The sequence below is a fragment of the Triturus cristatus genome, chromosome 1_2, assembly GCF_964204655.1.
Source record: "Triturus cristatus chromosome 1_2, aTriCri1.1, whole genome shotgun sequence".
Taxonomy (NCBI): domain Eukaryota; kingdom Metazoa; phylum Chordata; class Amphibia; order Caudata; family Salamandridae; genus Triturus; species Triturus cristatus.
In genome coordinates, this window is record NC_140580.1 from 1,136,790,298 (window position 1) to 1,136,804,926 (window position 14,629).

A 14,629-nucleotide genomic window follows, 5' to 3' on the forward strand; every position below is an offset into this window, starting at 1 on the left:
ATCTGCTCAGTTACCAGCCAGGCCGTTTGACTGTCAGTGCGATTTTTTGCCTGATATTGCTTTATAGAGCCATATATAAGTTTTAATGTGGGTTCTTCAATGTCATCGGGAGTAGCTAATTAACTCTTTACAGCTTCTGGTGACACAACCAGGCGATCGTCATCTGAATACATTTGCTGCGTGGCCGAATAGTCCCATTTCAGAACAGCTGCCATCTGAGGCCCCTGTTCCCCCGCTCCTACAGATGCGCTTGTTTTTTCCTTCAATTTCTTTTGACATCTTCGCCGCTTCACCATTGACCCTGGCACTTTAGAGAAACTGCTCTTGTTGGCCCCGGAAAGAGAGGAGATGGATTCATCCTCATTGGAGCTGGGGCTTAGACATGTGGATTCTGAGCCCTCAGTGAGGAAGTAGAACGTATCCCCCCATCTCTGGAATTGTCTAGGCTTTTATTCAGACCAGAGCTGTTGGCAATGAGAGTACCCTTAGCAAGATCCTTGGTGTCAGACTCCCAGCCTAAACTTTTGTGGGTTGTATGCCGGGTCCGGACAGAATGTGATGTCGGCTCCATCAACTGCAACCATGCGCAATTGGAGTAGAGAGCCTGGGCATAGGATCTCCCCGGTAATAGCCATCTATCCATTTGATATCCCGGGTCATTGTATTTTCGGTATATGCCCTGATTGATAGCTGCCCAGCAGTATTGCTTAATATCTGGGAGACCAATGCCTCAATCATAGCATCCTTGCACCAGTTTACTGAATGATATTCGTGTCATTCTCCCAATCCAGAGGAGGGCTCTTTGTTCGCCCTCTATTGCCGCCAAGTACGTCGTTGGGACCGGACTTGGCGAGTTATGTAACACATACAGGAAGCGTGGTAGGGACATCATGTTAAAAAGCGCTGCCCTACCCAGTAGGGACAGCAGAAGAGTCTTCCATTGCTCCACATCACTACGAAGTTGCCGCAGTGGTGGCCAGAGATTATAATCATAGAACAACCTGGGGTCTCTGGTGATGTAGACCTAAGTATTTGAAACCATCTTTTGCCTCTGTCACTTTACACCCCCTGGGCAGGATCGTAAATTGTCCCCTGAGCACGTGGATCAACGACTTGGACCAGTTGATAGTATATCCAGAATACCTTCCAAAGGTAGTGAATATATCGAAACTCTGTTTAACAATGCCCTTGGTGACGCCAGGTATAATAGGATATCATCGGCATATTTATTTATTTATAAAGTTTTATACAGCGAGAACAAGATCCCAAGGGATATCGGGGCGCTTTACAATCAAACTAGAACTGGAAGGATAATAATGTAACAACAAGTTAAAAACAAAAATGATCATAAGGTGCACGAAAATTCAAATGGAAGTTATGTTAAACAAGGTACAGTGTAACGACAGAGGGACACAGTATGTCACAAAAAAAAAAGTGTAGATAAAGGGAAATGCGGTACTCCCATTCTTCTGACCATTTTAATCCTCACACAACTGGGTCTCTGCGGATCCAGGCGGCTTGTGGCTCCATCGCCAGGGCAAAGAGCAATAGGGACAGGGGGCATCCCTGTCTCATTCCCTTCCCGACGGCAAAAATCTCAGACTATTTGTCGTTTACTACCACCTGCACCAATGGATCAGTGTATAGGAGCTGCACCCATCCAATAAAACCTCGGCCAAACCCCATCTTCTCCAGCACCGTGAAGAGATAGGGCCATTCGATCGTATTGAATGCCATGGTGGCGTCAAGGAACACCACCACTACATCTTCCTCCAACGTGTGTATTCTCCCAAGAACCCCATGAAGTCGGCAAAAGTTCAGGGATGTATTCCTAGCTGGCGTGAAGCCAGACTGATCCGGGTGAACCAGACCAGAAATCACCCAGGTCAGGCTGTCGCTAACAATTTGGCTAATATCTTCGCCTAGGCATTTAACAATGAAATAGGCCTATATGATGAGCACAGGTCTCTAGGTTTGTCTTCCTTGTGAATAACCACCACTGTGGCAAGTCGCTGATCCTGGGGAAGTCGGCCGATCTCTCGGCTCTCCTCAAACATTGGCTTGAGGTAAGGGGTGATCCCATCGGATTTCAATTTATAGAGTTCTATTGGGAGGCCGTTAGGGCCCATTGCCTTTCTAGACTGTAGGTCCTTGATGGCCCGCGCTATTTCGTCTGTTGTGAGTTCACTATCCAGCAGGTCACAATCATCTGCCGATAACATAGAAAGCCTAATGTCAGCCAACAATGCCTATCCTACGGATAAGTGGAATGGGAGATTCATATATTCTAGTGTAAAGCTTGGCAAATTCGTCCTCTATCGTTTGCGGGTTAGTGATCATTTCTCCTGTCTCAAGTGTAAGTTCTGTGACCAAGCGATTGGCGTGGTCACGATGATCTAGCCATGCAAGTAATTAGACTTCTCTGTCCCTGAGCTCATATATTCTGCCGAGTGTCTCTGTGTAGTGATTTAGTCATGTCCTCAGCTATAGTTTTGTATTCATCCTTCTTTAGATTAAGTTTATGCACTGTTTCAGGGTCCCCGGACCCCAGAAGCTCCCCTTCTAGCACCAATATCTCCTCTTCCAGCTTGGTTAAATCAGCGTTTTTCTCCTTTCTCGCCGCCCACGGACCACTGTTTTAAATGCCTCCCAGAGCGTAACCGCCGAGTCCACAGACCCCTCATTATTCTGAAAGTAATGCTCAATAGCCTGGGTGATGTTTTGCCTTATAATGGGGTTCCGAAAATGCCATGGGTTTATAGGAGCCACTATGCCCTCTTGACCCTCTCCCATCTGCACCCATATTGGGGAGTGGTCTGAAATGCCACATGCCATGTGTCTAATTTCTGCAATGTGTCCCACCTGGTCCGCCGGTGTGAGGATGAAGTCAAGCGGGAGAAGCTATTATGCACCCCAGAGTGAAATGTATACTGGGTTTCGGTGGGATGGCGAATCCGCCATGCGTCTGCTAGACCAATGGTGTACAGGAATGTGAGCAGAACCATCTGTGGTGGTCCCAGATCTCTGGGAGGACGCCGATCCCATCTACCACATACCACTGAGTTAATGTCCACGCCAAGCATCAGTCTCTCATCTGGAAACTCCATTATAGTGCATCCAAAATCTCGTAGTGCAATTGCCTGTAACCCTGGGGGTACGTATACTGATGGCCCTCCCTCACACTCCCCCGATGCTGCTGCGTATCTACCCAGCTCATCAGTCCAAGTGCGCTTGATTGACATCGGGAAGGATTTACGCACCAATATGCCAACACCCCGTGAACCTGAAGTAAATCCAAAGTGCACCACTAATCTGTAGCCCCACCTGTCCAATGCCTTACATGTATTACCAACCAGGTGTGCCTCCTGGAGCAACACCACATATGGGGCATGTCGTTTAATGAACTGTGATACAATTACCCTCTTAATTTTATCCCCTAATCCGTTTACATTACAGGAGAGGAGTCTGCATTGTTTCTCACCCATTGGGCCTATTTTCACCTCCCCTGCAACCCCTCACCCCTCCAACCTCTGCCCCGCTACTTGGGCGTACATAGGTGTTCCCCCCGCTGATCAATGGCACCTCCAATCCAACATTTATTGCTACACATGTGCCATCTCTCCCAGCTTTGGCTATAGACTTTACTTGACTGTTTCATAACTGAACTAAAGGAACTCTTGATCCCAAACTTTCCCCCATCCCTGCTTCCCTGCACTCTGCCCATGTCCCCAATAGTGCACAGTGCCTGTTGCCCTATCAAACTAAACTAGCAAGAAAATCGGGGGTGGCGACACCCTGCTCAAGGCCATAAGCCAGCTTATGTATGTCCCCATTCTACGTATTCAAACATTTAAACATAAACAATATCACTTAGCGTGCATAATGTTCTCTGTTTAGAGTAATTAAAGGCCAACATGTTCACTTCCTCCTCCTTGTTGGCAGATTCCACACAACCGAGCACAGCTATTGGTCTTCTGGCACGCTGGCCTTTTGATCCTGATGGGGCATTACTAAGTCATTAGTATTATCACCTATATGTAGACCAAGTCAGGATTATTAGCTACAAACAAAGAAAGTTGAGCGTACGCCTTGAGGGGACTTGGCATGAAAGTATGACTCATGGGCGGAGGGCACCCCCACTGAGCATCCTGCTGGACTCCTTCAGATTTCATGTGTTAGACCTGGAGATGGGCAAATTCGGGTCAGCACATCATCAGAAAGGTGCTGGAAAACAGTTAAAAAGAAGTTATGGTTTCTTAGACACTCAGGGCCCAATTCACAAAGTGACTTACGGCTCGTAAAGATACGAGTGCGGAGCCTGCGCACTCGTGACGGAATCTCTGTACTGCAGTGCTCTGCGCGGTGATTCCATCCAGACAGCCGCGATTCCACTGCGAGTGCGGAGACTCTGCACTCGTGACGGAATCTCTGTACTGCAGTGCTCCGCGCGGAGATTCCATACAGACAGCCGCGATTCCACTGCGAGTGCGGAGACTCCGCACTCCGGACGGAATCTCTGTACTGCAGTGCTCTGCGCGGTGATTCCATACAGACAGCCGCGATACCACTGCGAGTGTGGAGACTCCGCACTCGTGACTGAATCTCTGTACTGCAGTGCTCCGCGCGGAGATTCGATCCAGACAACTAACTTTACAAATCGTAAGTCCCGTCGTGAATCAGGCCACTACCATTTTAATGTATGCTAATAAAAAACCTTTGTATTTCAGGTAAAAAAACACCAGTTAAAGTACAGTGATGGTTAGGAACTGAACTAAAATAAAATTGAATTCCCCAGTTATGTAAGTACCTATGTACATGTGTATCATACAGTGGCAGCCGCCACTGTGTAGGTGTGGTTCAGCCACACTGACCATTAACTTTTTTTTTATATGCCTATTAACTTTAGCCCCCGTAGATGGATCTGCAATCTGCAATCAAGTAACCTAGCCAGCTAAGGGCTAGCGTGCCAGTTTTCATGCAGTCCGGTACAGGGGGAAAAGGTTAAGGTAGGAAGTGAAAAGAGATTGGTTTTGTCATTTTGGTTCCTACAGAAAATGTTGCTGAAGACCCTAGCAAAAACCATTAAACAAATGTATGCCAAATTGGAAATTAAAATATAACTTTACTCAGAAAGCGAAAGTGTGCTATTGTTCCTTTGGTGTAAACCCATTCAGTTATTTTGGAGATAAAAGCATTTAAAAAGGTGCCACATGGCTGGAAAGGATTAACACATGTATATCACTGCTGGTTAAAATTGTGATTCTGAAAATTGTGAATCTGGAAAGTCACACTCGATTTTGCACAGAGGATTTGTTACTTTATCTGCAACATCCGATTTGTTGTTTTTTTTCGCCTGGAAAAAAGAATTCCACAGAATTGAGAAGACACCATCAGATGTGCCCGACCACAGGGCAGTGGTGTGTGTGTGACTTGAAACTATGGAAAATGGTGAAAGAAAACAAACAAATGGGTTCAACATGATAAAATCACACATTTTATGAAAATCTTAATCATGTGGAGGATACTACTTTACGATCAGAAAAACGTCACCATTTTGTGTAGAAAATTGCAATTGTCCTCTGCAACACGATGAATTTTTTCTAAAACTTCATAGTCACTGTAAAGGTAATGGATCATGGAAAATGTAAAACTAAAAAATGTGGGAGAACATTTATTTCTGCTGAAAACAGTTTATGGGATAAAAATGTGCAAAAAAAGTTTTCAATAAGAACATTATCCTGCAAAAAACGTTTTGTTTTTAACACATCATGTCCCGCAAGAGCATCTGAGTCATGTTAAAATTAAAAAGTTATCAAACTTCAAACATTATGTGAACTGCAAAATTTGCTATCTTCACAAACAAGGGACAGAATACACATTTTGGGGTATAAATATAAATGTGAGTAACAGCATTACTGTGAACCGACTCCAAGGTATATTGAAGAGGTTTCATAAAGATCTATTCTTGCTAAGAACACGCGATGCCCACCTCCGCGGAGGCGGGTTTCAGCTTTTACTTGTCTGCAGCACGAGCGCAGGAGTGGAGCAGTGACAACTGCTGATGTGTTATCGTCAACTAAACACTTTTGGCAAATCCCTTACAACCCGTGGAACATTATTGAAATCACAATTTCCTAATTGCTTTCTCATGCATAAAGTTGAAATGCATAGTCCAGTGAGTTCATGCAGGTGTGAGGTGTGCACCCATAGGTGTCCCTTCCTATTTCATCACACATTTCTCAGGCAGACACACTCTGTCTTTTTGTGTGTGCATTTTACAGCATGTTTATCACTATTATGACATTTATTTTAAACATGTAGAAGACTTAGAAGTTGGCAGGCTGAAAACCCTAAGCACTGAAATGGTTGACTAACCCTCGCCTGATGTGTTTTTATAAGCCCGTCCCATTCTGTCACTACCTGTGTCTTAATGGTGCCAAAAATAGGGCCATGCCACTCCAGAGCACGCGCCCCTCATGATGTGGTCATTGTGCATAAAACGCTGCTCTGTAGGCACCCCCTTTAGAGTGTGTGATGGGAGTTCCATGCTAGCCGAGCCACTGGTATCTGTACAGGGACTGGAATCATGGATGACAACCATAATTGTTTTTTTAATGATGTTAGGCCCAGCTGTGAGCAAAATCCTTTCCCAGCTTCAAGTGAAGTTTCGTGAAGTTCTTGATTTTTGCTATTCACAACCTCTGGGCAGTTTCCCACTTACCTTTGCTTCTCACACACACCAATGTCATTTTCATTGACTGAAGCCAAGCAGGAAAATGTTTGGCATCGCATAAGAGAAGAAAACTCTGATTTGTAATATATAACGTAAGCAGAAAACAATATATCCAACATAAACTGTTCTTCAAATCATGAATTATACACAAATGGGGTAAAGCAAAACTTTTGCAAACCATGCAACCTTGTTATCATCAATAGCCCTTTGCGAGGTGGAAAAGGTTTTTGCAACGGTCTAGAGTAAGACCAGCCCACCGAGCGACTGATGCAAGCCACCAAATCTGTCTGATTTAAATTAGTCGACCACAACTATCATATATTTTCCTTCGGGACCTAGAAATCTTAGCTGCATCCGAGCCAGTACCATGTTGCTTTCAACTATCTTGCTGCCTTTTATTTTCAAAGGTCGAGCACTGTGTGTTAGTTGAGTAAGGATTTTATATGATGGTAAAACTTGCTCATGATTTGAACAGGGGTCTTGTCGGGCAGCGGGGCACCTGAACTTGGGTGGTCCAAGCAGGGTTAGATCAGGTGGAAGGAATGGAATGGGTCATCCTTTCAGTCTTTGAAGATGTACTCAGTGAAACTCATTCAAGGGATGAGCCCTGGTCATGTAGGATCTAGTTGCGGCTTCTGCTGGTACAACTGACCATTCCAGCTTGCTTAACGGTATTCCCAAATTGAGATTAAATACAAAGTCCTTCAACTGTTGCAATCTATTTCAGCGTTGAGTCAGCAGGTTTGATTCCACTAAAGGCACCGCTCAGCACTCAAGACTTTACCATTGTTCGTGAGCCTGTCCTCCTTCGAATTTGATAGTACAAAGTTGGGTCCAGAGCTTTGAAAGTGGTAATAAGCTTCTTCCGTACCATCCTATAAGTCATCGGAGAGCCACTCATGTGCTTTCTGTGGTGAAGTATTCTGCAGTGGCAGAACTTTCTCTCACCTTACTTCTTACTTCCAACTATGCCCATTTTCAACAAAACTTAGATGCTTTAAGAAGTAGATCAAATAATGTTTATTCCTTGAATACATCATACTTTTAGTGACTAGTACAGAACCCAGAGGCTCATCTGTACCACCCTTTGGACCAACACTGTGGGCCCTACAGGGTCTCTGGTTCATAAGCTAGAATTACTGCGCTTGCTCCATGTTAGGCCTTTTTCAATATTATCCCTGATTTTCCTCCTATCACTCGCTGTCAATTGGTTTCTTGCGTTGACCGAACTTCCTGTAACCAAACAAGCCATTACGTTAGAAGGGTACATTTTAGCATTCATGCTCGGCATTTAGCACTTACTCAGGTTTCATTTTTTTGGTCAGTCACCACAATTCCTGTAGTATGGCATCTTTAAGAAGCATTGCTATTTCAATGAAACCATACTCACTTTTTGACTGCAAACACCGTAAGTCCTATACTGACATTCATCCTCTTGAATTGTTCATTCAGGATGTCCAGATTGTATGTCCCTTCCCAGACGATTGGAGCAAACCAAGGAGTAAGTGTAAGGACATCAGTTCTCCTGCAAGGTGACAACACATAGTATTTACAACATCAGTGGCTTACAAAAGCATGACAAGAGCCACTACAAAAACACAGTGTCCCATAGAAACCCACCTGAAGGCTATACAATGGCATCCTGGATCTACAGAACATATGAATGGCCAACGAACACACACCCACTTCTACCAGAAGATCATCACTTGTCAAAGCCTGCCACTAATAAGCAGACCAACACGAACCCACCGTGGGCTTAAAGCAACCAGTTAACAATCATCAAAAACCAAACTCACCAATCAACAACAAAAATGTATAATTTAAAGGGAAATGTACCCGGGGCTAAAGAAAGCCACCTTAAATCCACTAGCCAGCAATACAGTCCATGAAAGAACAGGATTAACCCACAATGGCACAAGAAAAAATAAAAAACTATATTGCTATCAACAATAGCAAACAAACCCAAAAATTGCCAAGAGACACTAATCAATACTAAGCGATAGCAATCAAGGACAAATAGATGGAAGAAAGTTAGAAACCAATCACTGGTTTCAGATTGAAGCCCCATTAGTTAAAAGAAACCACACCAAGATACAACAGAAACTCATTAAGGAGCCGAAATATCACAAGGAGCCATCATAGTTATGAACACTCTAAATAAATTGCAATAGGACCATCAAGAACCCATCAAAGAATATCAAAAACTCCCCATAATATTAACAGAAACCCGGGACACAAACCCACCAAAGGAAATCAGACACCCATCAAAAGCAACCTTCCAAGTGCCAACAGAAAGCCACGATCAGAACTAAGTCAAAATTCATAAAAGCATATGAAGAGCCACAGTAAACCCACTTGGACCAATAGAAACCAATATGAGCGAGCATGCATCCTTTATTTATCAATAGAAGTCTCTCCACTCATGAGGTAACAAAAGAAATACCAAGAGCCAAAGTTAAGCTATTATGTTCATAAAAGTCATAAATAAAAGTCGAAAAGGAACAAAAGAACTCTGTAAAGAGGCAACGGCAATCTGATTCCTTTAGGGGTCAAAATAAATCTGACAAAGTCCAAAGAAAACTCACCAAAGGACAATGAAAAATTAACAATGAACAACAGAATCCCACCAGAACAAATTATAAATTAATGAGCAACAAAATGTACATAATGGGTAAGTAAAATATATAAAAGGACTATATACTTCCCAAGCCCAACTGAAAACCACTAAACGTGCCACAGAAACATACCAAGAAACTGCTACAGAAACATACCAAGAAACATAGAAACACACAAAGTGCCATCAGAATCCTACCAAGAGATTTCCAAGCTCCAGGAACAATTTACAAAACCCAGAAAATAAATCTATTAAGGAATGCTAATAGGCCGAGAGAAAGCAAGAGGGGCTACTCAGAAACATAAATCCATTAAGTGATTTGAACCCCACAGACTAAACGTTAACGCATCAAGGGTGAACAGAAATCTTCCGGGGACCAATAGAAATCTTCTAATAGCCAACACAAATGCAACAGCCAACAGCAAATCTAACAACTGAAATGTACTAGTGGCCTACAAGCTCACTAAAAGCACAATTGAGAGCATAAAGACAACAGAAACGTACAAGTGAGAGCATAATCCTACAAATTTAAAACATAATCTACCTCAATATAACGTAAATTACAAGGCGAGTTGAAAATCTGAAGAGGGCAATGCGTTTTTGTTTACATTTTTGTTTATCACACATTTGCTACAATCAACACACAGTGTATATTTCAAAATGGCGCATTCCATTTCCATTTATTAACTTTATTTCGGCCACTAGGGCCATAAAAGTGCAAGAACAATAAAAACAAATAATGTACACCTATAGTTATAAATTTGGGTAACTCCCAATCATCTTCTTGTACAAAGTTCATCCCACAAGAGAACAAGAAAAAAGAAAAACACACAGTGCATAAGAGATACAGCAGGGACGTAAATTATGTACAAAATTATCTTCAACCCATTAAAAATGGAATAAAAGCAACCCTCCAAAGATGAGCTGTAATCTAAAAATGTTTTACAAAAGCTAAAAATATAGGACAAGGATACAAATCCCCGAGCATGAGTCAACAGTTACTCGACTTGTGCAAATTCAATACATTTGTTCTTCCCCATGGGATCTCCTTTAGACAGGTCTGCCGGATGTGCCACATACAATTTAAGAACCGTGATACGGCAAAGACAATTGGTGGATGGGTGTCATACTTCAAAACTCTCTAGGCCTCAGTGCAGCGCACAAAGCCCAAATTCTTACATAGCTGGAATAACCAACGCTTCCGCGGCAGTCGATAGGCAGGACAGAGGAGCAGAACATGTAGATCGGACTCCTCCTTGTAGTTACATGCAGGGCATTCACCCCTTTGGTCTTTCACCCATTTGCTAGTGAACGCTAGTAGTGGAAGAGTCCCTAGTTAGAATTGCACATACAATTTCCTGGCCAGTGGGGGGTTGAATGAAATCCAGGAAGTTTTCCTTGCTGCATGCATCTTTTACTAGCAGGAATTCTGCTATCAAACGACCTCATGAGGTACTTTCTTGAATGGACAATAATTTGGCTAGTCTATAGTGTTTGACTAGTTCCAACCTCGAAATCGTGGCGCATGAAGTCTCGGGAATTCTCCAGAGGTCCAACTTGCGTAACTTAGAGGCAAGGTCACTAATGTGGCAAAGCCATGGAATTTTCTTGATGGAACATATGGCTAAACGGTCATTTAACTCGGCCCTGTATACAGACAATTCTGGAGTCGCCCATAATCTCCGCCAGAAGGTTAGAGGTCTCAGGGCAATCTCTTCATCAAGGGGCCTAATACTCAGGTCCATGTGAAGGGGAGTAAGGGGGGTACTACAGGGTAGGCCTATAAGCTGTTGCATGAAGTTGTTCTCCACCGTCAACAAGTTGGTAGTAGGGCAATGCCCCCACAACTCAACCCTGTATAATGTGGCACCCCTTGCTTGTGCTTTATAGATTTCCACCACATGAGTGGCTGGTTTAAAAGCTGAGGTTCTATACAGTTTCATTATTCCGCCCACTGTCTGGGTTAACCTGAGTCTTGCTTTGCCCAACTGTGGCCTCCATACAAAATGCTCTGACAGGGTAACTCCCAGATAATCAAATATCTTCACTCTTTCCAGAGGAATGCCATGTAAAGAAGGGTTTGGACGGGTCGTGTTGGGGGAGTTGAAGACCATATATTTAGTTTTTGTTAGGTTGATCTCCAGCCCTCGCAGCTTACAACAAGCATTTGCAATGCAATAGGTCTCGCATTTGCGAGAGTTTGAGCTATTTTTATTGTAAATGACATTGCCTTTTATTTATGTTTTGGTTTTTGAAACATAAATAAAAGCCATTGTCATTTAAAATGCCAATAGGTCAAACTCGCAACAGATGGAATAAATTGGGGAAAAAGGTATAGATTATGGGAGTGACCGTTCACAAATGTACATTGGAGAAGGGGAGTGACATAAAAGATGGCAGCAGGAAGAGAAAAGGAAAACTGGAGAGAAAATAAAAGGAGTAACTGAAGTTTGGGAAAGAGCAGGGAGAAAGAAATGTGAGGGACAGAAGATTAAGAAAAATAAAAGCATGGGGAAGGGGATAACCGAAGGAAAACAAAGGTGAAATAGAGCTCCTCATAGTGGGAGAGAGAGGACAATTGAAGAAAAAAAAAAGCAAATGGACAGATTCTTTAAAGCAACTTACAAGCCCAGAGTGCCCTACAAAAGACAGTTGTGCATCCATTTTTTATACCTTTCCCAGAGGGAGTGTCTCATGAATTAATTTATTTGAAAGGTTTTATAGAGCGCGAACAAGACCCTTGCGGGTATCAGAGCGCTTAACAGTCAAATAGAGTTTTTATACATAAATCACAAGGCAATTGTAACATCTATACAGAAAAAAAAAATGCAAGAACACAGTGAACAAGTACAACGGGCCTCTATCCTCTTGAAACAGTGAAACAGTAAAATGGGATGTCCAAAACTTAGCTGGATCCTTGTCATAGTCCAGGTAGTGGTAACACTATAGCAGATCACAAGTCCTCAATGGACAGTACTCAAGTAAATTTAGCCATGAGAATTAATTTTACTTCCTTTTTGAAGGATGCAGAAGAGGTGTTAAGTCTGGTTTCAGGTGGTAGAGCATTCCAAATTCTTGGTGCCATCCCTGAGAAAGTACGGTTGTAAGTCTTTTTCTTGTTGAATCTCTGTGGTTTTAGAATTAGGTTTTCCGCACTTCTAGAGGATCTGAGCCCTCCGGAGATTGTTAGCTTTTGTGATAGGTATCTGGGTGTATCGTGGTGTATGGCTTTGTGCGTCATGCATGCTATCTTCAAGTGAATACCTGCTTCCAGGGGGAGTCAATTCAGGGATTTGAGGTTCGGTGTGATGTGTGTATTTCTTTTAGAACCAGTGATGAGTCTCGCTGCAGCGTTGATTGTGGCTCTTAGTGGTGCTGTGGTTGCCTTGGGTAGGCCACAGAGAGAGACACTACCATACTCGACTCTGGGGATGACAAGTGCTTGAACTGCTTGCTTAAAGTCCTTGGTAGGCAGGAAGGGTTTCAGCTTCCTCAGTGTGTTTATCTGGTAGTTAGCTCCCTTCGTAGCGTTGCTGATATGTTTTTGCATACTGAGGTTACAGTCGAGAGTTATTCCCAGAGATTTCGCTGAGTCAACAATGATTGGTTGGACGTTGAGTGCCGTAAGGTGTTTTAACCATTCTTGCATTAAGGGGACTTGGGCGGGTGGAGCTATAAGCAAGAACTCGGTTTTTAAGGCATTTAGTTTGAGATGGTTTTTTGCCAGCCATAACTGGGTATTCCCCAGCGTTGTGTTGAGCAGTTTGATATCATCTAGGGTGTGGATCTTGAGGTATAATTGAGTGTCGTCAGCGTACATGTGATATTGAACGTTAGAGGCTTGAAGAATTTCGGTGAGGGGTTCCATGAAAGGGTTGAACAAAGTCGGGGATAGAGCAGACCCTTGTGGTACTCCTAATGTTACTGGGACGGGTTTAGACATGGCGTTGTTGACCTTGAATTGTTGTGTTTGATTATGGAGAAATGAGGTGAACCAGTTAAATACTGTACCTGATAGACCCATTCTGTGCTTCAGCAGGTCCAATAGATTCTCGTGTTTGACCGTATCAAATTCTGAGGATAGGTCCAGCAAGATGAGAAGGCATGCACCATTCTGATCCAGGATTTGTAACGCGTCATCAATTATGTGTGTCATGGCTGATTCTGTACTGTGACCTGCACGGAAGCCGGATTGGAATTTATTAAGCAGGTCAAACTGGTCGATATGCTTTGTCAGTTGGAGGAGTACACATTTTTCCAGAAGTTTGGACAGTGTGGGGATGTTGGAAATAGGCCGATAATTATTTAGATCCGTGGGGTCGGCCGAGGGCTTCTTAAGAATGGGAGGGACCTGGCCCACTTTGAGGGTGTCCGGAATGCAGCCTTGTTGAAGTGAACTGTTTATGATCTTAGTCCAGAGAGGCAGCAGAAGTGGGGTAAGGGTTTTAACCGCGTTAGCGGGTAGGGGGTCGGAGAAGTGATTGGCAGGGTTCAAGGCCCCAAGTATTTTACCAATGGCTTCTTCGGAGTATGTCGAAAAGGATGCCCAGTCGGCATTATTTTTTAGGCTAGGCTGTGATGGGGGATGGTGCGGTGCCGTTGGCCTATTTGGGGGGGTCGTCTTGTGCTGTCCCGTGTGTAGAATTAGATCATTCAGAAGGTCCGTCTTAATATTGTCTGTCTTCATGGTGAAGAAGGCGGAGAATTCTTCACAGTTGTGTTGCTGGCAATCTATGTGTTGTGGACGTTGCGCAGGGTCCTTAGATTGGGATTTGATAAGTTCAAAGAGTTTTTTGGGACGGTTTCTTGCCTAGTTGGTGGCTAAATAATACTGCTTTAGTGCGCTTGATCTTTCTGAAATAAGCGTTTCTCTTTTTCCTTAGTGTATTTAGGTGATTTGCTGAGGGAGTAGACCTCCAGGTACGTTCCGAGGCTCGAAGAGAGCGTCTGTCTTCGTTTTGCATTCCATTGTACCAAGGCTTGGAGTCCTTAGTGCAGGGGGGCTACCTCATTTATTATCCTGGTCATGGAATTAAGGTAGTGATTGGTGAGGACCTGGACTTCTGAGGATCCGATGGGGGGCAGAAGTAGGTTGTAACTGGAGGATGGAAAAGTAGTGGGGTTGATTTTTTTGATGTCTCTTTTCCAAACTTTCGGTCTTGTCGATTGCACAGAGATTGGTTTCGCTATTTCCTTGATAAAAAAGGTGATGACGTGGTGGTCAGACCAGTCACATGGTTGGATAGAGTCTAGCTGAATGCAATCTTTTAGAGATTATTAGG

The 14,629-nt window shown here is 43.5% G+C and overlaps 1 pseudogene across 1 annotated transcript in view; it reads right to left on the reverse strand.

The window, feature by feature from the left end:
• LOC146868831 (histo-blood group ABO system transferase-like) overlaps window positions 1–14,629 on the reverse strand; it is a 791,676-nt pseudogene that overhangs the window by 114,949 nt on the left and 662,098 nt on the right. Inside the window, exon 6 of the transcript XR_014965088.1 lies at window positions 8,124–8,258. The product of XR_014965088.1 is annotated as a histo-blood group ABO system transferase-like (transcript). The remainder of the gene's footprint in view (window positions 1–8,123; window positions 8,259–14,629) is intronic.